At 34.2% G+C, this 27993-nt stretch overlaps 1 long non-coding RNA gene across 1 annotated transcript in view; it reads left to right on the forward strand.

Moving 5' to 3' along the window:
* The window catches only part of LOC125176838 (uncharacterized), a 297248-nt gene that overhangs the window by 225894 nt on the left and 43361 nt on the right, over positions 1 to 27993 (forward strand). The window contains exon 4 of the long non-coding RNA XR_007156413.1: positions 2225 to 2289. This is a non-coding gene — a long non-coding RNA (uncharacterized LOC125176838). The remainder of the gene's footprint in view (positions 1 to 2224; positions 2290 to 27993) is intronic.

Below are 27993 nucleotides of genomic sequence, written 5' to 3' on the forward strand. Positions count from 1 at the left end.
ATGTAAACAAATGTAGAATTGCACTGATAGAAACATGTTTTGAATGCTCTGCTGAACTAGCAACAGCTGTCTTGAAGTAATGGCTTAAGGAGTTACAGGCCTCAGTTGTCAGAACTTATAGTGTTCTTCCCAGAAGCAACAACCTTTTCAAGCATTATATTGGCAGGTACACCCATACAATTTAAAAAAAAACACCTCACTAGATTCAAAATAGACAGATTGAATGATAATTTCATTCTGTATAGCTCAACTTTTTGAATTCCTAATAGAAACTGCTCTTTTAAAAAAGAATGGGTTCATTTTGGACATATGTTCACATGTTACTTTAGTGAAGATTGGTGTCTTTATTTGTGGCTTTAAACCATATTAAGTGCGACCAAGAATTGTGAGGAAAATGTATGAGTAGTTTATACTAAGGCTCCTCAGCTTTCTCTTTAATCCAGAAAACTAGATAAGAGTTGTTCATTTACTAACTGGAGAGGATTATAAATTTGTTACCAGGGGGACACTTGGAATGAAGAGGGGAAAGACAAAAGGCAAAGGCTTTAATAGATGTGAAAATGTTAATAGTTCAGTGCTATGTTGTGCAAAGTAATAAAAACATTGAAAGTGGACAGAAAAAAGTGAGTGTTAACGTTTCTGGAAAATAATGGTATAATGCTTCATGTTCTCTAAGGACCTAATTATGAGCTATTCTGAATAGCGCACCTCAAGTATTGACAGACAGTCTGTTTATATTGGTTCCTAATTAAAGACTTTCCTCCTCACACCCCTAAAAAGGTTTAGCAAAGACATCTTTCAACACTAACAAGCATACTGTGAAGCCACATGTTGGGAGGCAAAAATAAATGAATTAAGAGAATAGAGTTTAAATATCGTCATAGGCTGGAAGAGAGACATTTCTCTTTAACTTTCAAGGAAAACAATCTTTTTATTTATCTGTCCAGGTTTCCAGTCATTTTTTACATTTCCCATATTTTACATAAAGATCAATCATATTTGTAAACTCCCAGAACAGCATCAGTGGTGGTAATGTTTCTCAAAAATTATAATCCTGGGATAAACCTTTATGAAAACATTTTCACTCTTCAGTTTCTTTAATGAATGCATTCGGTTCAACTTGTGTGTAGAAATTCCCTAAATATTTTTATGTGTCACATGACAGTAAACAGGAAGTGGACAGATTTCTAATTGTATCTGGTTATTTCTGGTAATAATATCATGTCTTGGGAATGTTTCAAGAAGGAAAGGGAGTAACACTAACAACCAGGTGGAATATTACTAGTATAATACCTTGATTTCATGAGGGATTTAATGGCAAGGAATAGGAATATCAACAATGGAGATACATTGCAGGGATATATACGAGCCTCAGACAAGTTCTTACTTTATGTCAGTAGTTTTTCTGGACTTTTTAAGCATATCGTTTAACTGTCATGCAAGAAACAATTAATATATTTATATTCTCACTTTTATACAGGCCAGGATTTGAAAAGTCTGTCAGACTGCAGTGCTTTAAAAATTTTCACTACTCTAACATTTAGATCTAATGCTTCATGGAGAAAGCTCTCTCACAAAAAGTGTGATTTGGCAGACTAGCCGTTCTCCTTGGTTTCTTCTAAATGTACTAAGCCTCGTTTTGTTGGTTTGGAAGAGTTCTGATTGTTTTCATGGCTGCTCTTAACCGTATCAGCCATATCAGTCTAATTCGGATCTGATTTTCAGCAAATAGTTTTTTAGCTTTGTATATCCTTCATATTCTGCTGTATTCCTTGGTATTGCTCTTGTTTTCTGGTTTTTAATTGCTTAATTACTCATAACAATGAGCATTACTCCACCTATTTAACCATATTTTTGCAGAATTTACCTTGTTCTTTTAAACATCACAAAATATTATAAAAATATAATAATATTTAAAAGCTGCAACACATTAATAGTTTCCTAGGGGATAAGCTAAAATATTCGTAAAGATTCTCAATATATAGATCATTCCGAACTAGACAATAGAAGAAAACATTTATAGATTTTCTTGGGCAGGGGGCAGAAAGGCATATTGCAGACAGATATTCCCAGTGTTAAAGCCTATATTTAGGTGATGAATAATTTTCACCAGATTATTATGTGTTCTAAAAAAAAAGACAAAATCCAGAGCTATCCACCTGTGGAATTCAATCATTTAAAATACAGCAAAGTTCTCTGCTCCTCACTGCAAATGTCTTTCCAGGGTGATTTTACTGTGGTGACATTTGGCTGAAATGAGACCATTGGGATCCAAACATACTCCCAAATGTGAGTAAAATTTTTCCTTTCAAAATGTTAACGTGTTTTCCAGCTCTTTCGTATCATTCATACTGAAAATGAAAGCACAGTTTTCTTGATATTTCTGCCAACAGGACCTAATTTTAAGTATTTAATTTTCTGAATGTACATTACCCTTCTAATGTAAGTGTAGAATTAGAATCATAGAAAAAAAATGGCTTAAAAGGCCTTTGAGAGTTCACCAAATTTATCTGCCTGTTTCAAATTATTTGGCCTCCTGACCAATCTGGGCATATATTTATTTACATTCTTTTAAGGGAAACATCTCCAGAGAAGAATATTACATAAGCAAACAAAATCCCCAAAGAACAACCCCTGAGAAGTTTCTGTAATTCCTCTTTTTAAACTCTCTCTCCCCCTCCCTCCTTTCCTCCACACCTGCCTCTCTCTCTCTTTCTCACACGTGCACACACACTCAAACACACACACACACACACAGTAACCTTTTCTAAGATGTGTTCTGATACTTCCTTTCCTTTCTTTTCTCTTCATGTTTCTCTCTTCTCTCCTCACATTAATGAGGTATAGTAACAGTACAGTTTGAAAATTACATCTTTAAGACACTGACGATGATTTGGTAATTTATAGAGATACACAGGCACACACATGCACACACACACACTCCCACATTTCAGTGAGTCTAATAGCTTTATGCCAATTGCAATCTTTATAGCTAACATGATTACACTTGATGAAAACTGCTCACCTATAAGCAGCCAGACCTCAAAAAGCAAAAAGGACTTCCCTTTATTCATTCCTTCTGTACGTGTTAGTACCTTATTTTTTTCAGGTTGGTTTTAAAGAGTAGCGTTGGACAAGGCTGATATTGAATATGTCTTTAACTTCAAAATACATGTACAGTATATTGTTTTCTCTTTAAATCTGTGTTATTACTCTTGGTTAATTCAGAATTTGCTCCTCTGAAATCAAGAAAATAAGTGATTAAAAGCTGACATATTATAAACTATATATTTCTGTGCATTTGTTTTAACTTACTGGTTTTGCTAGAATTGCCAAAGTTGAAAGAGAGATATGAAGAAGACAAATGCAGGGGTGTTTTGATTGAAAATTTACCATTTGAGCGCATACAACTAAAATAAATTATGTCCTAAAAGTGTTGCATTCTTTTGGAAATGATACTGTGGTAGAATGGTAATTCAAACACGTGAATAATATTTATGGACTAGGCAATAAAGTTATTTATTTTTCATAGTTCTTTCTTTACCTTGACCTATGTTTAACATTTAAGAATTATTTTTTTGCCAACATTATAATATTACCTTCCTTCTTTATAGAGATAGAGATTAAATTTATCAATTAGAAATCTCCATCCTGTATTTCCTAGAAGAATGATAACCTTATTAGAAGAATATAATGCATTTGAATTGACTTGAATATAATTAAATTTAACTGCAGCCTGTGTTTTTTTTTTTCCTTTAAACAAACACTTACAAACGGAAAATTATGTGAAAGGCAAACATTTGTGTATGGTTGTTTCTGTACCATGATCTCTGAAATGTGATTTGAAACTCCATAGCGCAATTTATTCAATCTAAGCAAAAGTAACTATTTATGGTTTAGGAAATGGACTATTTATTTTTGCCACTGTTCAAAGATTATTTATTTAAGTTATAAATTAATCAAAACTATCTTTGAGAATATTCACCTTCATTTTTATAAATTAGTTTCCTAAAATAGTGCAAATGTACAAGCAAAAACGTTTCTAATTTCTTGTAAAATAAAAATTCATTCAGTACTTACGGAGTTAAGTTTGAGTTTTACCAATAAGATGATTATCTTAATAATAATTTTCTCATGGACAATAACTCCAAAGAGAATGACATAATTTGACTGCTTAAACATTTTTGAAACATATGAACTTTTAATGTTGAGATGCATTTTTCTTTGTATGTATATTATACTTTCTGTGAAACATGAAACACAAAGATTATACTTGCCACATATTATATCTAATCATCTTTTTCTCAGATTAATTACATCATGAATCAGATACAGTAAATTAAAATATACTGAAAAAAATAAAAATAGAATTAAACTCTACTTTTAAAAAAGTTGCACAGCACAGACAGCAGTGACAGATCTTCCCCAACCCTTAGGCAGATGGAACAGGGATGATGGTACTTTTTAAAAAAAAATTATTTATTTAAATTCAAGTTAGTTAACATATCATATAGTATTAGTTTCAGGAGTAAAACCTAGTGATTCATCAATTGCATACAATACCCAGTGCTCATCCCAACAAACGCCCTTCTTAATGCACATCACGCATTCTTATCCCCTGCCCACCTCCCTTTCAGCAACCCTCAGTTCTCTGTATTTAAGAGTCTCTTATGGTTTGCCTCCCTCTCTGTTTTTATCTTATTTTTCCTTCACTTACTCTATGTTCATCTGTTTTCTTTCTTAAATTCCACATATGAGTGAAATCATATGATAATCTTTCTCTCACTGACTTATTTCACTTAGCATATATACTCTAGTTCCAACCATGTTGTTGCAAATGGCAAAATTTCATTCTTTTTGGTCACCCAGTAATATTCCATTGTGTGTGTGTATGTATGTGTGTGTGTGTATATATGTTTTTTATGGGATGGTGTATTTTTATTTTGTATTGCCCTTTCTGGTTTTCCTTACATGCATGTTGATGAGCTACAGGAAGGAGGTCACAAGAAAGACTGAGCAGCCAATACTTTGAATCCTGTCACTAAAGAAATGTGCCTGCTTGCCCACCACTCTTGTTCTCACTCACTTTGCCTATTTCCAATTTTATGTCCAGTTTCCACAGACGATGGGGCTGCCCTCCCCCCAGCAAACCCAGCTTGATTCCATGCTTGTCTTGAGTAGTAGTTTTGCTCAGTAGGTCTTGTCCCAGCTTCCTACACACATGCTCTCTGATGGAAAGATGCCTATGTTATTCCTAGATGAAGCTCTTTGGGATACTTTCCCTAGCTTCTCTGCTGATCCAAGGTCACCCAGCACAGTGGGTTGGGTGAAAAGAGCCCTGACACTGCCTTTTGAGGAGCAAGATTGGAAGGTGGGGGCTTCTTTCCCCCCACTGTCACCTTCTGCCTCATCAGGTCCTTAGCAGCTGGGCCAGTGTCCTCACAGGTCTTAGGGCCACCTACTCTATCGTTTTGTACAGGTTAAACTCTAGGGTCTCCATCTGTGGTCATTTTGTCTGAATCTCTACCTCACTCTTTAATGATACCAGCTGTTTTCAGCCGTTTTTCATAATGTTGCTGACGGACTATGTGGGGAGAGGAAGGAAAGATAAATCTATAAATATATTTTTGAAGTAAGATATTTAATAAAGTGTTGCTTTTCTTTGAAGAGAAAAACTCTGTTTTAAAAAAATATATAAAGCTTTCTTTATGTAACTGATTTTTACAATTGTTGCTCAGGTTCAGTCTGCTGTTGTTTTCCTCCATTTGTATTCTTATTCACAAAGGCTTGCTGTGCCTTTGCCTTCGTTTAATCTTTTGATGTCTAGTTTAATCCTTACCATTCCCTTGCTTCTTCAGCCTACATTGATCTCTCTTTTGCTAGTCTCTTATAGCACTGGCTGATTAATTTTGCGTTACTGTCTTTCAATATATGTTGTAATTAGCTAAGCTAAGGTAAGAATCATTAGAAAATAAGTCAATCTGAAATATAATGGCATTTTATTTTTCATTTTATTTTGCATAAATTTTCCTCTTCTCACTCAAATTTTTCACTATTATTATTGTTAAATGTTAAGGCTCACTGTTATGAGCCTTTAATTAGGAAACTTCCCCCAAAGCTAATATTAGTCAATATTAGAACACATGGTGCTTCTTGAACTTTGGCATCAAAAAAATTAATAATTTACCCTGAATGACATCTCTAGTCATCATTAGGGAGGGAATTTCTAGTTTTATTGCTCTCTGTGTGAATTGTGGCAATGAACTACTAAATCACGGTCACCTCAGGTTATATGTCTTCTTCTTTTTATTTTTTTTCTTTAGAACAACACATTAAGCAACTCAATTCAAATTATGTGTCATTCTAATTGGAACTGGAGAGCAATTAACTTTTGTGTGGCAAAATGTCAAGTACTTTTTTTTTTTTAACTCATCAAAAGGAATACTTCAAGAGAAGTCTATAGTTTCATATAAATTACAATTGTTGCTACCATTGCTCTCTGTTTCAATTAGTTTGTGAACTACTTTAAGTATGGCCAAGGATAACAACTAGGAAATTGAAGAAGCAATAACTGTGTTTTGCCTTTTGGCATGACATCACTTCTTAAGACTCCAAATCAGTGCAAATTCCAATTCAAGTAAATAGATTTTCCCAGTTTTATAAAAAAAGAAAGTATAACATGCCCACGTTGTATATTTTTGCCTCAGTCCTATATCCCCAAATTTATATTAATGAAATCTACTTATGTGGTTGCCCACATAATTGTGGTTCATAAACCAGCACAATAAATCTAAAACAGAAGAACTAAATAACAGACAAGAAATTGAATAAGCAAGATATATATTATCTTTCTCCACTTCATAATTGAATATATTCCCTAGATCCATGTAAATTATAATTCAAAGTAATCTTTTACAAAACTATAGAACTTTTTCTTTTTTTCTTCCCTTTTCTTCTTTCTTTCTTTCTTTCTTTCTTTCTTTCTTTCTTTCTTTCTTTTCTCCTTTCTCTTTCTGCTTCTGCTTATGTTCCTATTACAGTATAATATTAAAAACTTCTGATTTATTGAATTTTAGTGACAAAGTGGAGAAATGTGATGAAAAATATATTTCCTAATAGACCCAAATATTTTTAGTTCTTCTGTGAAAGAAAGCCAAATTTGGATAAACCTGTGTTCAATAATTAGTGTTTCTGTACTTTATCTCTTGGAAATGATTTAGATGTTTAATGAATATACATCACTTAACTTATCTCAGTGTAACTTTAATGGTTCAACTTACCAAAAAGATTTCAGAAACGATGTTTAAATAGATATACTATAAAGCATAATCATTGTTGACTAGTTCATTTATAAACTTTATCCACTTACATCTATTTACATACTTAATCATAGCAATCATGTTTAGATTATTCATGGAAATTTCATAAGACCTTATACAGGCATAATCTTAACTTAATCTTTCTTGCTGATAAATTCTGTAACAGAGGTAATAAGAGCTTATTTGACTTCTAGTAAACCTAGGTAGAATAAAAGCTGTATGGCTGCATTATATTTAGTGATGATGACTCTAAAGACATTCCTGTTTTAATTAAACCAACAAATTTAAACCAGCTTTTATTTACTGAAAATTATTCTAGCGTGCCTGAGTGGTTCAGTCAGTTAAGCATCGACTGTTGATTTCAGCTCAGGTCATGATCTCATGGTTCCTGAGCTCAAGCCCCACATTGGGCTCTGTGCTGACAGTGCAAAGCCTGCTTGGGATTCTCTCTCTCCCTCTCTCTCTGCCTGTCTTCTGCTTGTGCAGAATAAAAAAATAAATGAACTTAAAAAAATATTACCCCAGATCACATGAATTTGAAAAATATTTGAGTTAGTGTTTATATTTCTAAGACTATGTTTAATTTATATAAATGCTTAATTTTCTTTAAGCAAAGTAAATATAGCTCTCTACAAATTAGTTTCGGCAGTGCCATCCAGAGGTGGAAAAATATCACACGTTTATAACATACATCCATAGACATAGATAAGCATGCAGACAAATACAAACAGAAATCTTACAGTTTTGGGGAGTCTTGGTGGCTCAGTCAGTTTGGTGTCTGACTTTGGCTCAGGTTATGATCTCACAGTCCATGAGCTCAAGCCCCACATTGGGCTCTGTGCTGACAGGTCAGAACCTGTTGCCTGCTTCAGATTCTGTCTCCCTCTCTCTCTGCCCCTCCCCCACTCAAACTCTATCTCTCTCTCAAAAATAAAGTAAAAACATAAAAAAAATTATAAATCGTATGGTTTTTGTTTTAAAAACTTAGCCATGACACAAATGTTATAATGTAAAACTCGCTAGTTGATAAAAGAACAGTTTGATCCAGATTATGTTTCTGGCAATGGAATAAGTTAAGGTTAACTCATAAGATACCTTATAGTTTTGGGGTGCCTGGCTGACTCGGTTAAGCGTCTAACTCTTGGGTTCAGCTCATGTCATGATCTCATTGTTTGTGGGTTCATATACCTGCATCAGGCTCTGCACTGACTAGGGCAGAGACTGCTTGGGATTCTCTCTCTGCCCCTTCCATCCTCTCTCTCTGTCTCTCTCTCAAGATAAACAAATAAACTTTTTAAAAAAAAGCTTAAATTTTTTACTATTATTTATGGAGAAGACTTTTATGATTTCTTTCATTTGCCTAGCTTCCAAATAGACTCTTCTTTTTGTTCCCTTTGTTAAGAATTAGCTAATTTCCAGAGAAGACCAGGAAGAACATTTATGTCTCAAAGGCACAGAGAAAGCATACAAGTTCTTCCAAGAAGGACTTTTGTTTTCAAAGGCCAGAATTTTTGCAGTACCTGCAAGCCTTCTGAAATGAATAGGGGAAGTTTGAGAATTGGTAAAAAGGATAAGTATTTTTTTTTAATTTTTTGATTATTTTTGTTTCCATTGTTGTAAAGACTCAATTTATAAGACAAGTTGTACAGGTTGTTCTCAGTTTGTAAGAGTGTTTGTAATTCCTCAAAGATTGGATTATAACCTGAATGATATCAAGGGTCACCAAACAAATATATTATCTTCAATTTCCTTCTTTGTCTCAAGAGAAGATCTTTAACTAAAATAGAAATCAAAATATTTCCATGTTCTAGATTTAGAATTGTTTGTCTTTGAAATGTTTTCTTTCCCTCTGGGTACATAATTTCATTGTAGCCAGGGAAAAAGACCTAAAATGTTTCTATCAGGCTCTGAATATCAACTTACAACTTGGCCAACTTCTGACCATAGAGTTACTTAAAAAAAATCCTTTTAAGTGTCTTGTCAAGTTTTAGCAAAGACAAACAGTAAATATCCCTAGAAGTATTGAATGACACCTTAGATGCAAGAGGCATCCCCAAAGAGGATGCAAAAAGTACTACCCTCCCAAGTTCCAGAACCACTCTCAAAAATTGTCAAAAGAGGGGTGCCTGGGTGGCGCAGTCGGTTAAGCGTCTGACTTCAGCCAGGTCACGATCTCGCGGTCCGTGAGTTCGAGCCCGGCGTCAGGCTCTGGGCTGATGGCTCGGAGCCTGGAGCCTGTTTCCGATTCTGTGTCTCCCTCTCTCTCTGCCCCTCCCCCGTTCATGCTCTGTCTCTCTCTGTCCCAAAAATAAATAAACGTTGAAAAAAAAATTAAAAAAAAATTGTCAAAAGAAAGAAAAGCAGACAATTCTGAGAGCTGCCAACAATCAGTCGAATTCTAGCTTCGAGTGAAGTGCAATATGCATTTCTGTTGGCCATATCTAGCTGCAAGTGGAGTTGAACCCACATTTCTGTCTGATTATATCTTTGGGCCCCCAAACTGATGGTTCAGTTGCCTGAATATACAAGAACTGACAACCCATGTGTCCAGGCAGGCAGAAAACCAAGTCAAATTCTCAGGATACAAAATAAAACAAACAAGAAGGTAGTAACTGTCCCTGGGAGAGAAATAATCAGCAACAAATGGGAACCTCAGAACCATAACTCACAAGAGTCTAGATGCAGAAAGGAAAGGATAACATGAAATTTTACCTTCCTTTCTCTATCAGGCACTACAGAGATCAAGGGAATTGACTTTAGTAAGAATTCTCTCACTTTAATGGCTTCTGCCAGTTTTCCCAGGATCCTTTCTGTAAGCTCTGAAGTGAGTAGGGTTTAAAGAAGACAGTTTGGGTCTGATATCTAATAGAATTTGTCAAAGTTTTCTGTGATTTTTACTTTTAGTTTCCTGTTGATTATTTAAGAGAATAAGTGGTAGCAGTTACCAGAGAATTCCTCAGAGTCCCATCAATCCTCGGAAGGGCCCATATGGGGGCCTCCTTTGAGGGTAGATGTGGGCGCATTCAATTTGGTGTCAAATGACTTGACAAAATCTTGGAGGATAATCTTCTTTACCAGTGTTCATGTTGACTGCAAATGAGACCCTGATACTGGGGTCAGTGTTTTGATTATGACCCCTAGGAGGGTGCAGAGAGGGAGGCCCACATATTTTAGGTTTCTGGCCTTGGAGCTGTTGCAGTTGTAGGGCACTAACTTAGGGGACTTTTATTTATGGCCTTGTAGTCTCTTCAGAGTAAAGAGATAATTCAGGTAATTGTAATCTTGTCAGAGTGAAGAGACAATTCAGGTAAGGATTAATAGACTGTGAGTACTCAGGTTAAGGATAAAGGGGAATAGTAGAAGTCACATCAGTCTTATAGTCTTTTGTTTTAGGTAGTACTTTGTGTATTTGATATTTCATTAGCTTTTGTAATAAATATTTTAATAAAGCTATTTTGGAATCTTGAAACCTTTTGGAGCCTTCTGCATGCCAATTAAAATAAGTGTCCCATTTTGTTTGATTTGAAAACCTTGCTTTCAAGTGAACTTCTCAAATGAATGATCTTTTCTAATTGAAACATTCTCTATCATCACCATTGTTTTAGTAAGATTTTACCATTTTTATAGATATCTCCAGCTTCTAGGGTCACAGTTGTTAAACTGTGATAAGCAGGTGTGCTGAAAGGTTGAGCATTCAATTCATTAAAACTGAGGGTCTCATCTCTTTAGCTAAATCTTTGGATCTCTTTGAGCCAGAATAATATCTAAGATGATGTGCCATTGTGATGAGGATTTTGTGTCATTTAAAAGTGTATCTTATTGCACAGAATAAATTTTCTTGAGATTGGTGGGTGACCCATTGTAAATCTAACTCATTTCATGACCAACTTATCCTAGCATGGGGTGTAGGAGTTAGGTCGAGAGCATTCTCACAGTTTTTAAGTGCTTGACCCATGTCCACCAAGTTTGCAGTTTTGGCTTCCAAGATTCCCATTAGCAATAGATTTATTACTCCTTTCACTTGAGGATTTCTTTCTAGTGGCAGATACCATACTGACTTTTAGTAGTCTGACTTGTGCCTACTTAGATTTTGATTTTGATGGTCAAAACAGTCTGATATTTTTTTGTATTAATTTATTTCCCCAGGTCCCCCAGCAGCTTATGCTGTGCGCTTAACACAGCATAAGCTTTGTGAGTCCTTGAGGCTTTGTGAGTCCTATAACAACTGCCATGCACTATGGACATTGGAATTCCTTCTTCTTGTGTCCTCTAGTGGTTGCAACCCATGTGGGCTCCCAATGTAACCACCTTGCAGGTTCCAGAAACTTTTCTGGGAATTTTATTAAACCCCAGACCCTTCCCAGGACCCCAGAACTTTTCTGGGAATAATATATATATTTCATATATAGTTTTATATAGTTTACATATATATATATATATATGTATATATATGTATATATATAGTTTATATATATAGCTTATATGTATAGTTTATATATGTATAGTTTATATATCTAGTTTATATATATATATGTAACTTTATATATGTATATACATATATACTATATATATATGTATATATAAAGCTATACATATATATATAAAGTTATATATATATAAAGTTATATAAACTTTAAATATATATAAATATTATCTATATATTTGTGTGTGTGTAGGCACCTTTCCTGTGTGTCTCCTCCTGAAGGCCATTAGTGGTCAGCTTTGGACCCCATTTCTCATCTCCAAAAACTGTTAAAAAATGATTAAAGAAGACAGTTGAGGTGATTCAAAGAAACTTTATTTAATGCTTTATTACATGAATAGTCTCTTTTCACAAACTTCCAAATGGGGCAGTGGGCAGGAAGCTCTTTTATAGGATAAAGAAAAAAGAACAGGAAGAGAAAAATAGTAAAACAAAACAAAACAAAGAAAACTATTTTCTTGGGTCATATATATAGTCAACCTTGTTTGGGATAAGAAGGCCCAGTGTTGGTTTGGCATTTGGGGATTGGTTGTTTGACTGTGTTCATGGTCAAGTGCAGCATTTACAGCATCATCTAAATTATCTAAGTTTCAATTTGATGACATGGCACCACCAGCAGTAGTGACTCCACCTTGGGCTTAGACAGTTATTTCGACATATTTGATAATCTGGAGAAAAGTTTTGATTTAAAATCAAATATGTGAATATGAAAAATAGAGTATGTATCCTTATTATATTGATATACGAAGAGACACAATTGTTGATGACTTATTACAGAGTAACACCATGTAAGTATTATAGAAAAGCCAAAGTCAGAAAGAATATGCTTCAATTCTGTGGTTAGTGTTCTTTCATATTTTTAATAAAGCTATTCACATTGTTATTTTATTAAGTTATTTTGTTTGGAAAATGTGTTTTTTAGCTATTAGTCCAATTTAATTTATTTTTGATTATAATTATACCTGTTTTGATCCAGTAAATAGGTAAACATTTTGAGATATAATGTAATCCATTTACTTAAAAAGAAGTAAGGAAAATCTTCCATTGACTTATTCAATGTATATACATTGATCACTGATTTGGAGCAAAATATCTGGAAGGGTTAACAGTTAACCAAAAGTTTAGGCCCTCATCCCTAACAGGATGGATAGATATTTAACAATAAATTAAACAGTTTATGTATTAATTACATGTATGGTGTGGTATTTAATAAAAGAAGTTCAGGTATGTAAAATAGTGTATAATAAGGATCTGAAGTTGTCCTGATGGTCAGTAAAAAGTTCCCTGAAGTACAGTTTTAGTTGAGAGCTCAAAAATGTGTTGATGTAACTTAAAGATTATAATGATGAATTGGGGCAGGGACGAGGCTGTGTGTAAAACAATACAGGAAGAAGAAATGTGAGGAGGGGCGCCTGGGTGGCTCAGTCAGTTGAGCGTCTGACTTCAGCTTGGGTCATGATCTCGCAGTTGACGAGTTCGAGCCCTGCATCGGGCTCTGTGCTGACAGCTTGGAGCCTGGAGCCTGCTTCTGATTCTGTGTCTCCCTCTTTCTCTGCCTCTCCCCAGCTCATGCTCTGTCTCTCTCTCTCTCTCTCTGCTCAAAAATAAAAATAAACATTAAAAGTTAAAAAAAAAATGTGAGGACAAAATACCTGAGGGAGGAAAATACTGCATCCATTACAGGAATTGAAAAAAAGGCAATATGGTGGTTGAAAGTCTATAAATTACTGATAGATTGATGCTGGAATAGAAGGGAAGGAGAAGCCAATTATTTAGGGAATTGTAAGCCAGGTTAGTAATTTGTCTCTTTATGTTAAGAACAATGAACAGAAAACATCTAAAGGTTCATATTTATCAGAATTTTTCTTGAGGCACTTCTGTCTTATCTACACTTAAACTAAATTAGACATTAAGGGGAATTTATTGATTCACATTACTGAAAAATCTATGGTTCCTACGTGACTATGAAAGACTGAATTACACAACTGGACAATAGATAGACCATATGTAAAATAAAACTGACCCACAGCCTGCAGCAATCTGCCCAGTAAACCAACCCATAACCTGTAGTAACCATCCCAGGAAGTCAGCCTGCCATAAATCAGACTAGCAGGAGGCCAGATTGCTATCTCTACTGCTAATCCAGTAATCCTATAATAATTAGCCCAAAATGGTGAGGACTTGATGAATCACTAGAAGTTTCCCTAATTGTTGTCGCCATGTGCAATTTAGGACCGACCACAGAAAGCCAAATGTGCACCTCTAACCATTCCAATTAGCCGATCTACAATTGCTTCTTTCAGCATCCTCCACTCAGAACAAACCTAAAGATTTCCCTTCCTTCCAATATGAAGTTGTCTCACTTCATTGCCTGCCTTTGAGTCTCTGCCAAACTCAAGTGATGGTGACTGACTTCCTTGCTATAGCAAATCTGAGTAAATAGCCTTTGCTTGCTCTTATTTGGCTGACCTTAATTTATTTTCACCTGGATTCAGGTACTGACAGAACTGACAGTAATCTCCCTTTTTGTTCTCTCCCTATTTTTCCATCTCTCTGGTCAACTTTCTTCTACTTTATTTTCTTTCACAAGACCAAGCTGTCCACAAATAAGCTAGTATCAAGGCTAATATCACCCTACAGATACAAATCACAGATAAACACTAATTATTTATCTAAAGACAGACACAAAAACATGTCGAGGGTGATCACAGTCTCATTTTAGCACACAGGTCCATTCCTGAACCAACAATAGTTTCCAAGCAGGTGATTTGTTACTGGGGTTCATAAGGTTACTTCTGTGTTGGATTACTATAGGAAATAAAATGATGCCTGGTTTCATTTGAATTTTAGGTAAACAACAAACACTTTTTATAAATGCAAGTGTGACTTGGGGCACCTGGGTGGCTCAATCAGTTTGAGTTCCAACTTTGGCTTAGGTCATGATCTTGCATTTGTGGGTTTTGAGCCCCACGTTGGGCTCTGTGCTGACAACTCAGAGCCTGGAGCTTGCTTTGGATTCTGTACCTCCCTCTATCTCTGTCCCTCCCTTGCTCATGTTCTGTCTCTAAAAAAATAAAATAAAACATTAAAAAATTAAAAAAAAAAATAAATTCAAGCATGACTCATGAAATAACTATGAAAAATAATTTTTGTTTACCTCAAATTCAAATTACACTTGGCATCCTGTATATATTACAGCAACCCTACTCATATGGCATGAGAGGCAAAGCTGTCATTAACTCATGTACCAGACTATGAAGTTGTTCAGGGACAAATTCAGAAAGGAAAGGTGTTAAGCTGAAGAACAGTATTATGTCATTACTTTTTTAAAACAAGAGAAAGAGAAATTCAGATTTGAAATTTGAAGGAATAAGGCTGGTTGCTATGTTCAGAGAAACTAGAGGAAATAAGGGAGAATATAGAATACTAATGGCAAACTATTGAAACAGGCAAGATGAAATGTAGGTGGTTTTAACTGGAATGATGTCACAGGGATGATGACAAATATATCAGGCAAGTGGGATAGTAGAATCAATAGCAATTTGTAATTGTTACTTATTAATTAAAATGAACAAATTTAATAAGATTACCATTAAACTGTTAGAATTTAAGGGAACTTAGCAAGTATCCTGGATGCAAGGTCACCGTGCAATTTCAATTTTATTTTTTAAAAGCAAGTATAAACAATTCAAAAATGTAGTTTAAAAATGTGACATGTAGAGTCACATCATAATCACAACATCGCTAAAAATAAATCAAATAAAATTTGGGTAAGATTTCTTTACATAAAGATATAAAGCTTTTGAGAGTAGATAGAAAATGCCTAACTAAAATGCAGACACACATCCTATTTGTTGATTAGCAGCATTAATATTATAAAGTTTATATCTGCCCCCTCCTGAAATTATGATGTAGCCCCAATCAAAATTTAAGCAGGTGTTTTTGTGAAAATGTACAAGTTGGTTCTTAAAAAAAATATGGAAATACAAGAGCCAAATATAGCAAAGGCAATCTTGAAAAAGTACACAGTGGTTGAATGTACTCTGCTGGATTTTAATACATGTATTAAAGTTAAAGTAGTTCAGAGAATTGGTATTGACACAAGAATAAACAAATAGATCGATGAAACAGAATAGAGTCCTGAAATGGAACCAAGTACATATGGCTGTATTATTTAAAATGAGCTAGCCTTGCAGAATCGTTAGGATTATTCTTTTCAATAAAATGTTCTGGTCCAATAAACGTTCAATAAAGGATATCCATATGAAAAGCATGAAAAAACTGACATTTGGTTTACCACAAAATCAAAAACAGTAAGCTGGTCTTTAGATTTATATGTGAAACCAAAAGAAATAAAATGTGTGGATGATAATGTATGAAGACACATTAATTATATTCATGTTAAGAAATTTACTTAAATAGGACACAAAAAATACCAAACATGACATGATTGTTCAACCTATTAAAATTAAAAATATTTAAAATCAAAAGATACCATTAGCATAATGAAAAGATAAGTTGTAGAGTGAGAGAAGATATTTGCAACACATATAACCAACAAGAGGCTTATGTGTACTATATATTTTTTAATTTTTTATTATTTCTTTAATGTTTATTTATTTTAGAGAGCAGAGTGTGAGTGGGGGAGGGGCACAGACAAAGAGACACAGAATCCAAAGCTGTGCTGTCAGCACAGAACCCAAAGCGGGGCTTGAACCCACGAACTGTGAGATCATGACCTGAGCTGAAGTCAGATGCTTAACTGACTGAGCCACCTAAGCGCCCCAAATGCTAATGTATTTTTAAAAGAATCCCTATATGAAAGAATTCATACATAAAAGGCAGAGAACAAATAGAAAAAAGATAGACGTTAAGCAATCACTCTGCAAAGATAATATCCTAGTGGCCAATAAAAATATGAAAAGATAACCATTCTCATTTGTTGTCAGTGAAAAACAATTTAGTCACACTGAGATACCAGAATAGATATAGTTTTATAAAGTTAACAATCTTAAATTTTGGCAGGGATTTGCAGTAACTGGCATTCTCAAACACTGCTGGTGGGAGTATACATTGGTACAAATGTAACTGGTACAAAAAAGAAATGTTTATTGTTGCCTACTAGAATTGAAAATGCAAATTTATTATGACTCATCAATTTTACTCTTATTTATAACCAACAGAAATCCATGTAAAGTTGCAATAAAAGACATTCACAAACATATTTATGGAAGTTTTATTTATAATAATCCACAATGTGGAATAACTAAAATGTTCATCATATGGAAATTGACATCATATTTTATATATTCATTTCATATATATGTGTATATGTATATACATGCACACACATTATGTAGATAGTACTATGTTTACTAGGTTTATATAGTTCATTTTAGGCAATGAAAAAAAGTGCTCCTACACACATACATACCCACACATACACAGGTGCATGTCGTAACTAAAAAGAATGAAATAAACCCTACCCACAAACATATTTATATAATTCAACTACATACAAGTGAAAACCAGCCCAGATTAGGCTATGATGATAGAATTCAGGATAGTGAGAAATAAGGATCAAGGAATGTTCCAGTATTTGTCATCTTAATCCAGTTATTTGTTGCTACGTAGTAAACGTGGCTCAAGGTGCCTCTTATTTTTTTCATAATTTTTTGGGTCAGGAGTTCAGAAATGACTTGAGTAGGTGGTGCAACTCTGACTGACATGGCCTCCGCAGGGTTGGCTAGGGATGGAAGGTTTACTTTTCAATTGATTGCTTTACTCAGTTTTCTTTGGGCCCATCCCCACTCCCATTAAGTCTCATTCTCCAGGGTTTTATTACATGGCTTTGACTTATCATAATATGCATGTGTCAGAATTGTCAAACTTTTTACATGATAGCTGGCCTCCAAGAATAAGTCTTTGAAAAGATTAAAGCTGTAAGCTGCAGCTCTCTTAAGGCCTTGTGCAGAAGCTGACGCCAGCTTTATTTCTGCCATATAATATTGGCCAAAGTAATGATAGAGACCTCCCAATCTAAAAGAAAAGAGACATTTAATGGAAGAAGAAGAAAGAAAGTGTATTCCTTTGCATCCGCCACAGCCAGCAACAATTGGGAAGAAGCTTAAAAGACGTTTATGGAATGCAATTAGTATTTCATTTCTTTGTTGGAGTAATAGTTACATAGGTTTGTTCAATTTGTTTTAAATCATCAAGCTATAAGCTTAAACTCTGTTTTGCATATATATGCTGTATTGTTTTAAAAGTTTTTTAAAAAAGATCAGGTGCTGGCTGAAGTTATTTTTAATGATAAAATATTAGATGGAAAACTTATTTGGGTTAAAATACTAATTTTAAGGGTGATGTAATAAGAGAGATTAAACTATTAAAATGAAAATTTGAACTATTAATGAATATTTGATGCCTCCAATATCATAGACATTTTTAATAGTTAGATATTTTATTTTTTTAATTTTTTTTCAACGTTTATTTATTTTTGGGACAGAGAGAGACAGAGCATGAACGGGGGAGGGGCAGAGAGAGAGGGAGACACAGAATTGGAAACAGGCTCCAGGCTCTGAGCCATCAGCCCAGAGCCTGACGCGGGGCTCGAACTCACAGACCGCGAGATCGTGACCTGGCTGAAGTCGAACGCTCAACCGACTGCGCCACCCAGGCGCCCCAATAGTTAGATATTTTAAAGATACAGGAGGAAGAGAGAAAGGCATAGAGAGAGAGAAACAAGAAACAGAGAGAATGAAATTATAAAAATAACAAAAAATCTGGAAAACATGGATTCCAGGTTCAAATAGGAGATGAGAATTCATTCCTGAATATCAGGTATAGTGGCAAGAAGTTTAATAAATTATATGTATTTCTTCTATAAATTAGGAAAAAGTTTAAGATAATCACTAAAATTCCAAAATTTGGTGCAATGTATAATTATACAGATTTGAGAAGCTCAGCAACCCCTAAATGGGACAAATTCAAAAAATTAAATGTAGGCACACAACAGACAAACTCTTCGAAAACAATGATAAATAGAAAATCTTGAAATTAAACAGAAAAAAATATATATCATTATACCAGGGGTATAATCTTCCAATGACTGCAACTAGTAATCAAAAACCATGTAGATTAGCACAGCCTGCTTGGGATTCTCTCTCTTCCTCTCTCTCTGCCTCTCCTTCACTCGTGCACGCATGTTCCCTCTTATGCTCTCTCTCTCTCTCAATGTAAAAATAAATAAACTTAAAAAAAATCTACTTAGCCTAGAAAACTGCAGAACTCTCTTTAACACTGAAAGAAAAATGACAAAAAACCTCATTGCAGAATTCTATATCCAGTAAAATATCCTTCAATAATGAAAATGAAATTAATATATTTTCCCATAAGGTTTTCTAAGATTATTTTTGTTACTATACCTAAACTTATAGTGAAGGACATTTTCAACTGTGAATGGAAATATTACCAAGGTAAACTCATATTTTTAAAAATGAATGAACAGCATATCAAAGATAAATTGCCAGGTACATATGAAAAGAGTAGATTTTTCTCCTATTTTCTTTAAAAACTACATAGCTATTAAATAAAAAATTATGACATTGTCTTGTTGATTTATAATATTGTAGATTTAATACATATGCCAACTATAACATAGAAATAACATAAAAGGACCATGAAGGATGGAAATATATCTGTATGATTGAAAAATTTCTGTTTTCTGTGAAGTGGTATGTTACCTCTCAGCTGACCGTAAAATTTAGAGATGCATACCATGCTATCTAGAACACCACAGAAATATGTAAGAATACATAACTAAAATCAATGGATATATTAAAATCGAATTCTAAGAAATTCAGGAAATTTAAAAAGATACATAAGGAGAAACAGAAGAAGAAAAGCTAGAGAGGATAAATAGAAAACAAACAATGCAAAGATAGACCTATATCAAACCATAGCAATAGTGGAATTAAATGTTAAGGGACTACATATTCCAATTAGGTTATTGTTGAAGTCAGTAGACTCAATGGACTTTTTTTTCCCTATTATTTTTTTTTTCTTCCTTTCAATAAATCACAATGTAAACAATATATGTCTTTTATTCATGTGAGTGGAAAAATAATAAAGTAATGTTTTTACTCTTACTGTTTTATTTCTTTTTTTTTTTCAACGTTTATTTATTTTTGGGACAGAGAGAGACAGAGCATGAACGGGGGAGGGGCAGAGAGAGAGGGAGACACAGAATCGGAAACAGGCTCCAGGCTCCGAGCCATCAGCCCAGAGCCTGACACGGGGCTCAAACTCACGGACCGCGAGATCGTGACCTGGCTGAAGTCGGACGCTTAACCGACTGCGCCACCCAGGTGCCCCTGTTTTATTTCTTAAACAATTGTTTATAGAGATTTATGTGGTAGGCACTAAGGCAAAAAAAAAAAAAAACAAAAAACAAACAAACAAAAAAACTCCTTTAAAACTAATCAGTGTTTTTGTCAAAATGACAGCACATTTTCCCCCAAATTCAAAATCAATTGCTGCCAACTCAGCAATTATGCAAAAAGTTCAGGTGATTTACATTTTTGTTAGTCAAAATATAGTAAATAAATAATATAAATAATGCATTTTTTTCACAAAACACCATGTGGATGGTAACAGAAATTTGTATAGTATGACAAGAATCCGAGACTAACTTTCATGTAGTTAGCATGAAATAGTTGCAAAGATAAGCCAGACATAGAGCAATTCCATCCATTCATCTAATTTGGAGAAAATCTCCTTTTTGAATTTCTTCTCAAATTTTGTTCTTTTATGTAACACTTGTGTCTTCTATATTACTAATGTAAACACTTACTCTAATCTGTAACTGATTTTTCTATAATTTGCTCTTCCTCTCTCTGAATGCTTAGTCAACATCATCATTGTTGGAAATAAATTAGCCCTTAGAATTCTTATTCAAACTTTGAATAAGTAATTATCATCTTTAAGTAAAATACATGGTTTTCAGATTCATCTGTTTGATGCTTTTGGAGATCCTTTATGATGTAAAATATAAGTATATATTAAAAAAACTTTTACTTTGATGTTTTCAGTGTTGCCTTCTTAAAATGAAAGAGGAGGAAAACAAGTGGAAAATAGTTTATAGAGGTTTTACTTTGTATTTTAGTTACATATATTGCCTCAATAATTACCCTAATACCTTGGAATAATGTATAGGAATACAAATTATATTTTAAAAAGACTCTCATAATCTTACTTACCAGAAGTAAAAGGTAGACTTTTACTTTATTGTGAATACAACAATGTAAAATACCATATAAATGATATGAGATGCTAAGAACTACAATGGTTATGATGATCTTTTATATGCATATATATAATGTTTGTTTACTTATTTTTGAGAGAGAGAGAGAGATGGGGGAAGGACAGAGAGAGGGAGACAAAGAATCCCAAGTAGCCTCTGCATTGTCAGTGCAGAGCCTGATGTGGAGCTGGATCCCAAGAATGGTGAGATAATGATCTGAGCTGAAATCAAGAGTCAGATGCTTAACCGACTGAGCCACCCAGGTGCCCCTCCCCTTATATATTTAATACCTCAAAATCTATATGGTGGCTCCCTTGATTATGTTGTTATTGTTTTGTTATGTAGGCAGGGTTGGAGCATCAATTATCAAAGTCTTTATTAAGAAATCATCATATTCATTTATTTTCATCTGACAGTGTCTGAAATGTGAGTTTATGGTCAGTCTGCTGATGATGCTCCAGAGCAAGTTTCAGATTGTTCAGCTATAGTTTTCTCCTCTTATCATCCTAATGTTGTGGGTTCAGATGTTCTTCAAGGATCCTTTCAAGGATAATCTCAATTCATTGCTGTTCCTCCCACTTTGTATACAAAAGTCAGCAGACAGACTATACTTCACTCTGGTCCTCAGCACTCTTTTTAACAAAACATCACCAACACTTACATGTAATAGCAACAAATAATTTATTAGAAGAGGTTGTATACTGAGACGATGAACTCAAACTGGATTTCTTCTTGGTTCTAGTAAGTTTCTATGTGATTGTGTCCAGCTAAACTTTTTAAATATTAATTTATCTGTGTATCACTTTTTTCACACTTCTGCAAGGCTATTCACATCCAACCCCTTGAAAATGATAGAGCTCATTCCTTCTTATTGTTCATAGTTTGTCTTGTTTCATTATTTAAAATTGTAGACTTTTTAGGATATTTGAGAGTGAAACCTAACTTTCCTTTCAATGAAAATCCCTCCATATAAGCAAAAGACTTTCTGACTTAGTAGCATATACAAAGGCTCTAAGAATACATGTTGGGATTCCCCAAAGTCTAGTTAATATGCTCCTAAATAACATACTAATGTATAAATTCACCCTTCCATAACATATTTGATAAGCAAAGATTGGGCCACGTTTTTTTGACATTTTTCTTTAGTAGAAAGTGAAAAAAAATTAGTTCTCACCTGCTGTTGTCTTATCCTGCCAGTAACCAAATAAAATAGAAGTTCTTAAATGGGAATAGTTACATCTTTGGTAATAATAAAAACATTCGGGCATAGTGAAGTCTAAATATAAGGATTTTTAATTTTTTTTTAACAGAATGACATTTTTTAAGAGCTTCACAGACCTAATTCCCAGTGAAACTGGTCAATATTTATTTATTTATTTATTTATTTATTTATTTATTTATTTATTTTAATGTTTTATTTTATTTTTGAGAGAGAGAGAGTGAATGTGACCTTGGGAGGGGCAGAGAGAAGGGAATAGAGGATCTGAAGTGGGCTCTGTGCTGACAACAGCAAGCCCAATGTGGAGCTGCAACTCATGAATCAGATCATGGCCTGAGTTGAGTTGGACACTTAACCCACCGAGCCACCATGGCACCCCGGTCAAAGTTATTTTGAAAACATAATTTGATGACATATTTCTATTTATTCGTGTCTGTTTTAATTTTTCATCACTATTTTTACACTTTTCAATGTAGAAGTCTTTCATCTTGATTAGGTTTATTCTTGAATATTTTACTCTTTTTGATGCATGACTCCACTTATATCAGGTATCTGAAGTAGTCAAACCTATAGAAGCAGAAAATTAAAGCCGCTAAGGCTGGCTCATTCTTTACGTGGAGACTCCATACTAGAAGAGACCATTTTGAGAATGGGAAACTGAAGGACTCCATAAAAATCTGATTTGTGTTTCTTTTTTTCTTCTGTTTTTGCTAGGACCTGCATGTCCGCCCCACTTTACATATGCCCCATAATGCAGTTAGAATATGTCCTCCTTGTAAAGGACCAGAGTTAATGATTTCTTTAGAATAGATAACATCTAAGGAAGACCATGTGAGAATGACTGGACAGTGTATATTCCAGACCCAAATTTGAGGAAAAATGTTAGTCTACACTTCCAAGTAGATTGACAAATCCAAGTAGAATAAAGCAAACACATCATGTTAAAAGTTGTGAAAAGCCATAATAAAGCAAAACATATGAAAGTAGCCAGGGAAAAATGACTCATTACTTACAAATGGTCCCCAATAAAGACAGCAGCTAACTCTTGTCAAAAGTAGGGGAAGTTGGTGTGCCTGTGTGGCTGAATTGATTAAGCATCTGACTTTTGATTTCAGCTTAACTCATGATCTCACGATTCATGGGATCAAGCCCAATGTTGGGCTCTATGCTGGGATTATCTATCTGCTCCTACCCTGCTCACTCTCTCTCTCTCTCTCAAAGTAAACATTAAAAAAAAATAGTGGAAGTAATTAGAAAGTATATTCAAAGTCCTGCAAAAACAAAACAAAAGAAAACAAAAAAAACCTGTCAATGAAGTATCCTGCATCTAGCAGAGAAACATTACAAGAAATACTAAAAGAAGTTCTTCAGGCTGAACAAAAGTAAATCCAGACAGATATTCAAATCTACCTACACACATAAAAACAGAACTAGTAAAGGCAATTATGAAATTATGAGAGACAGTATATATACCTGCATATTTTTCTCTAAATTGAATTAAAACCAATTTAATAAATATAAATATATGTGTGGGATAGATAGATAGATAGATAGATAGATAGATAGATAGATGTAATTGTTGGGCTAGTCGTAGCACAAAGAAGGCAATGAGAGCAAAGGTGTATTGGGCTCTGTAAATGACAGCAAAGGGTAACTTGGATTCGTGGGAATAAATGGTGGCAACTAGAAATGAAAGGGGCGCCTGGGTGGCGCAGTCGGTTAAGCGTCCAACTTCAGCCAGGTCACGATCTCGCGGTCCGGGAGTTCGAGCCCCGCGTCAGGCTCTGGGCTGATGGCTCAGAGCCTGGAGCCTGTTTCCGATTCTGTGTCTCCCTCTCTTTCTGTCCCTCCCCCGTTCATGCTCTGTCTCTCTCTGTCCCAAAAATAAATAAACGTTGAAAAAAAAATTTTTTTAAAAAAAGAAATGATAAATAAGAAGGCCATTGGTACAAACACCAAAAGTATATACTACTCTCTTTTCTTCTTGTGATGTCTTTAAAAATATATGATAATAAACAACCTATCCTGGTAAGCATTGTGTAATGCATAGGATTGCCTAATCACTATTTTGTAGATGAGAGACTAATGTAAAATGGTATGTCAACTGCACTCTAATAATAACAATTTAAAAAACATGATTATAAAATAATAATAAAAACATTATGTTAGGTTTATTAAATGTTGCAATATTTATAATATTAATAGCCCAAAACGAAGAGGGGAGAAGTAGAGCCATGCAAGAGTAATGTTTCTGAATCTCACTGGAATTAAATCAATAGAAACTTGAAGTAGATTTTGATAAGTTAATATATACATGTAAATTCTTGAGCAACCATAGGGAAATGGGCAAAGTATATATAGTAAATCAGAGTTTTTGAAGCTGAAGAGTTTCAATATAACCTAAGCTTCAAAATAACCTAAGTTGTGCTATTTTACAGAATATGTTGCTGTTATTTTGCTTTTCAAATTACACTTCAAAATAGAATAATTATCAAATAACTGATTCTGAAGTACCAAAATTTTCTCATTTTTCCATATAAATTATTTCCATAAGAACTGCTTTTAGTCATTAGTGGCCCAGCAAATGACATTCCACAGGGGAAAACCAAAATCTGCCTTGGAAACAAATTTCTATTTCCATTCTAGAATGCAAGGACTGCTTGTTTCTCAGATACCTTTCATTTTTTCAAGCTTCATAATTTATTATCAAGAAAACCCACTAGAATGGCTAGAATTCAAACAAAACAAAACTCTTAATAATAAGTGTTGTAAAATATGTTCAGTATGTGCACTACCAATGTAATTGTTCTAAGAATATAAATTGTTGCAAGCCCTTTGGAAACCCATTTGTGAATAACTGTTAAAGACCAATACATGTATAACCTATGGCTTAAAAAACATTTACTCCCAGATATATCTCTAAGAGAAATACATAAATATATACACTAAAACACATGTATTAGAATGTTCAAAACAACATTCATAAAGCTTCAAAATGGAAATATTCAAATTCCTATTGTCATATTGCTATTCCTATTGTCATATTGCTATTTAGAAATAGCAAAATGAAGATCACTAGATCAATAAAACAATATTTAGTAAGAGTTTATTATGCATATAAGAACAGTTCGTGAACTGGGAACATTCAAACCCAAATCTGAAAGGAAGCTTAGAGGCATGATGTTACAGAAAGGCTTATAAAGTAGAAATGAGGAAGTTGCTTAACTTTTACAATGATTGGTTAGTTATTACAATGGGGTTTCCATATGGCAGGGGATTGGTTAAAGCGATTATCTCATATCATTTTTGAGAGAGAGGGGGAGCACAAATGAGGGAGACGCGGAGAAAGAGAGAATCCCAGGAAGGGCAGAAAGAGAGAGAAGGAGAGAGAGAGGGGAGAGAGAGGAGAGAGAGAGAGAGAGAGAGAGAGAGAGAAGGAGAGGGAGAAAGGGCTCACTTGATGCGGGACACGAGCTCACCAACCGTGAGATTATAACCTGAGTGGAAGTAGGTGCTTAACAACTGACCCACTGAGGCACACTCTCATATCATTTTTAAAAAGGATGACTTAAGTTTATTTTATGATAACTAGAGACATTTACAAGAAATAACCTAAGTTATGCTATATTGATGAAATAAGCTAGAGTTAGTTTTGCTTGACTGGCTTAATGGGTTTTGTCTGCTCAGGGAATTCTCAAGTCCAATGAACATTTTTATTTAATTTTAACCCTATCAACAGTAGAGTAGATTAAAACAATAATTGAGCTTTATTCATACAATTAAACGTGATTCTGAAATATAAAATAACATCATAGATGAATCTCAACAAAGTAATATTACTTGAATAAAGCCAGACAGAAAAGAGAACATACTGAGATTACTATGTCTATAAAATGTTCAAAATAAGATGGTAATTAGTAAAGAGGTAATGATAGATTAGGGACAAGTCAATATGCATAGAGTGAATAGAGGTAGGTACCAGGTGTTTTAATTTTATAAAAATTTTCTGGGCTGTGTACTTAATAATATGTGTGCTTTACACTACAAACATTATATAAATAAATATTATATAAACATTATTATAAATAAAAAGAACCTTTGAATATATGATATTATTTCTACTAGGAATACTAGTGTCTTGTAATATAGTTTGTCATTATTCTTGATATAGCAGGGATAAAAATCTTAAAAAAGGAAAGTGAGACATTCTATTGTATAGAAAGAGGAAAAAGGCATAAAGTTTTAGTTAATAGTAAAAATATTTAAGAAATAAAATCAGAAAGTGGTCAATTTAGCTGACTTACTATAATTACGTTATAATGTGGAAAATCACAAATTAAACACACAGTCAATAAAAATACCACATACATAATTTAATAAATTATACATTTAGGGAAGAATAGAGAGAAACATACAAGGGTTTTTTTCCCCCTCATTCATCATTTCAAGTACAAATACTTGTTAATAGCCTCCTATATTCTTGCAAGTATTCTAGATGCTAGAGATACAACAACTGTTAAAAATGGCTTTATTCTATCTCTCAGTCCCTGGCTATACCTTAGTCATATCTTACAGATGTTGCTTCTGTCCCATTGCCTATTTTCTTAGTCTTCATCTTCTTGGACATCTTGATGTTGGTTAAGGAAACATTTTTATAATACTCATACTTTTGGGTTTCTTCTCTGATTGAAGCCTTGTTTTTCTCCTCTGATGAAAAACATTTTCTCCTCCCCTAAATGGGAACTACTTCTCAATATTCCCTTGAGGGAAAAAGGGAACTAGTATCTCTACCATTCCTAAAACACCCACCCCTGCAATAAACTAAGAATGCATGTATCTAGGTGCACAGTCTCTAATGAAACCACACCTCAGGCCAGCATGTGGGGCTTTGAGTTCATCTATACCCCATCAGTGTATGTTCATTTTCTAAATCCATAGACCCTGGATCACCACCTATTTGTTCAGTATCCCAAGCTATTGATTCTGTACGCAGTCTTCCTCTATAAGTGGTCCCATTCCTTCAAAGTAAAGATAGAGTGGGGAGGATCTTCTGAGTTAAAGGCTACCTAGATTACTCTGAATTCCAAAGGAAGTATTGACAAAGGGAGCATCCATGTTTTCCCAACTCTACATTTCTAATATTTGAAGTGTCATGTATGAAGAGTGATGCATGAAAACCCTAAGTAAGAAAATCTGGTTACACAAATACATGATGGATTACTTAACATTACAGTGACTAAAATCTTCCCATTCAGGAGAAGCAAGAAGACAAGACAGAAACTCTCCCATAGCCCACATGTTCTGTCAACACATTTAGGAATGTAGGTCATATTCTTGACCTATGAGTGGCAGTTTTTTATGTGGAAAACTCCATCCAAACTTTCCTTCATTCCTTCTCCAAAGGTGCAACTAAATATGCCTTATGTTGCTATTGCTCAAATACAGTTCTTTTCTATTTGCATGAAGTTTTTTCTCTTTGTAATCTCATTACTCCAAAGGAGGATTGACGTACCATGACCGAAACAATGAGGAGTAGAATGTAGCAGGCTTGACCCAGACTCTAATTATCAGACAGAAATAACACTGAAATCTTGCTAAGCCACTCTTCTGTAGTTAAAATAATCCATACTACCCCACATTTTTGCCTCTTTATTCTCTTCACAACCCC

The sequence above is a fragment of the Prionailurus viverrinus genome, chromosome A1 (genome assembly GCF_022837055.1).
Source record: "Prionailurus viverrinus isolate Anna chromosome A1, UM_Priviv_1.0, whole genome shotgun sequence".
Classification (NCBI taxonomy): Eukaryota; Metazoa; Chordata; class Mammalia; order Carnivora; family Felidae; genus Prionailurus; species Prionailurus viverrinus.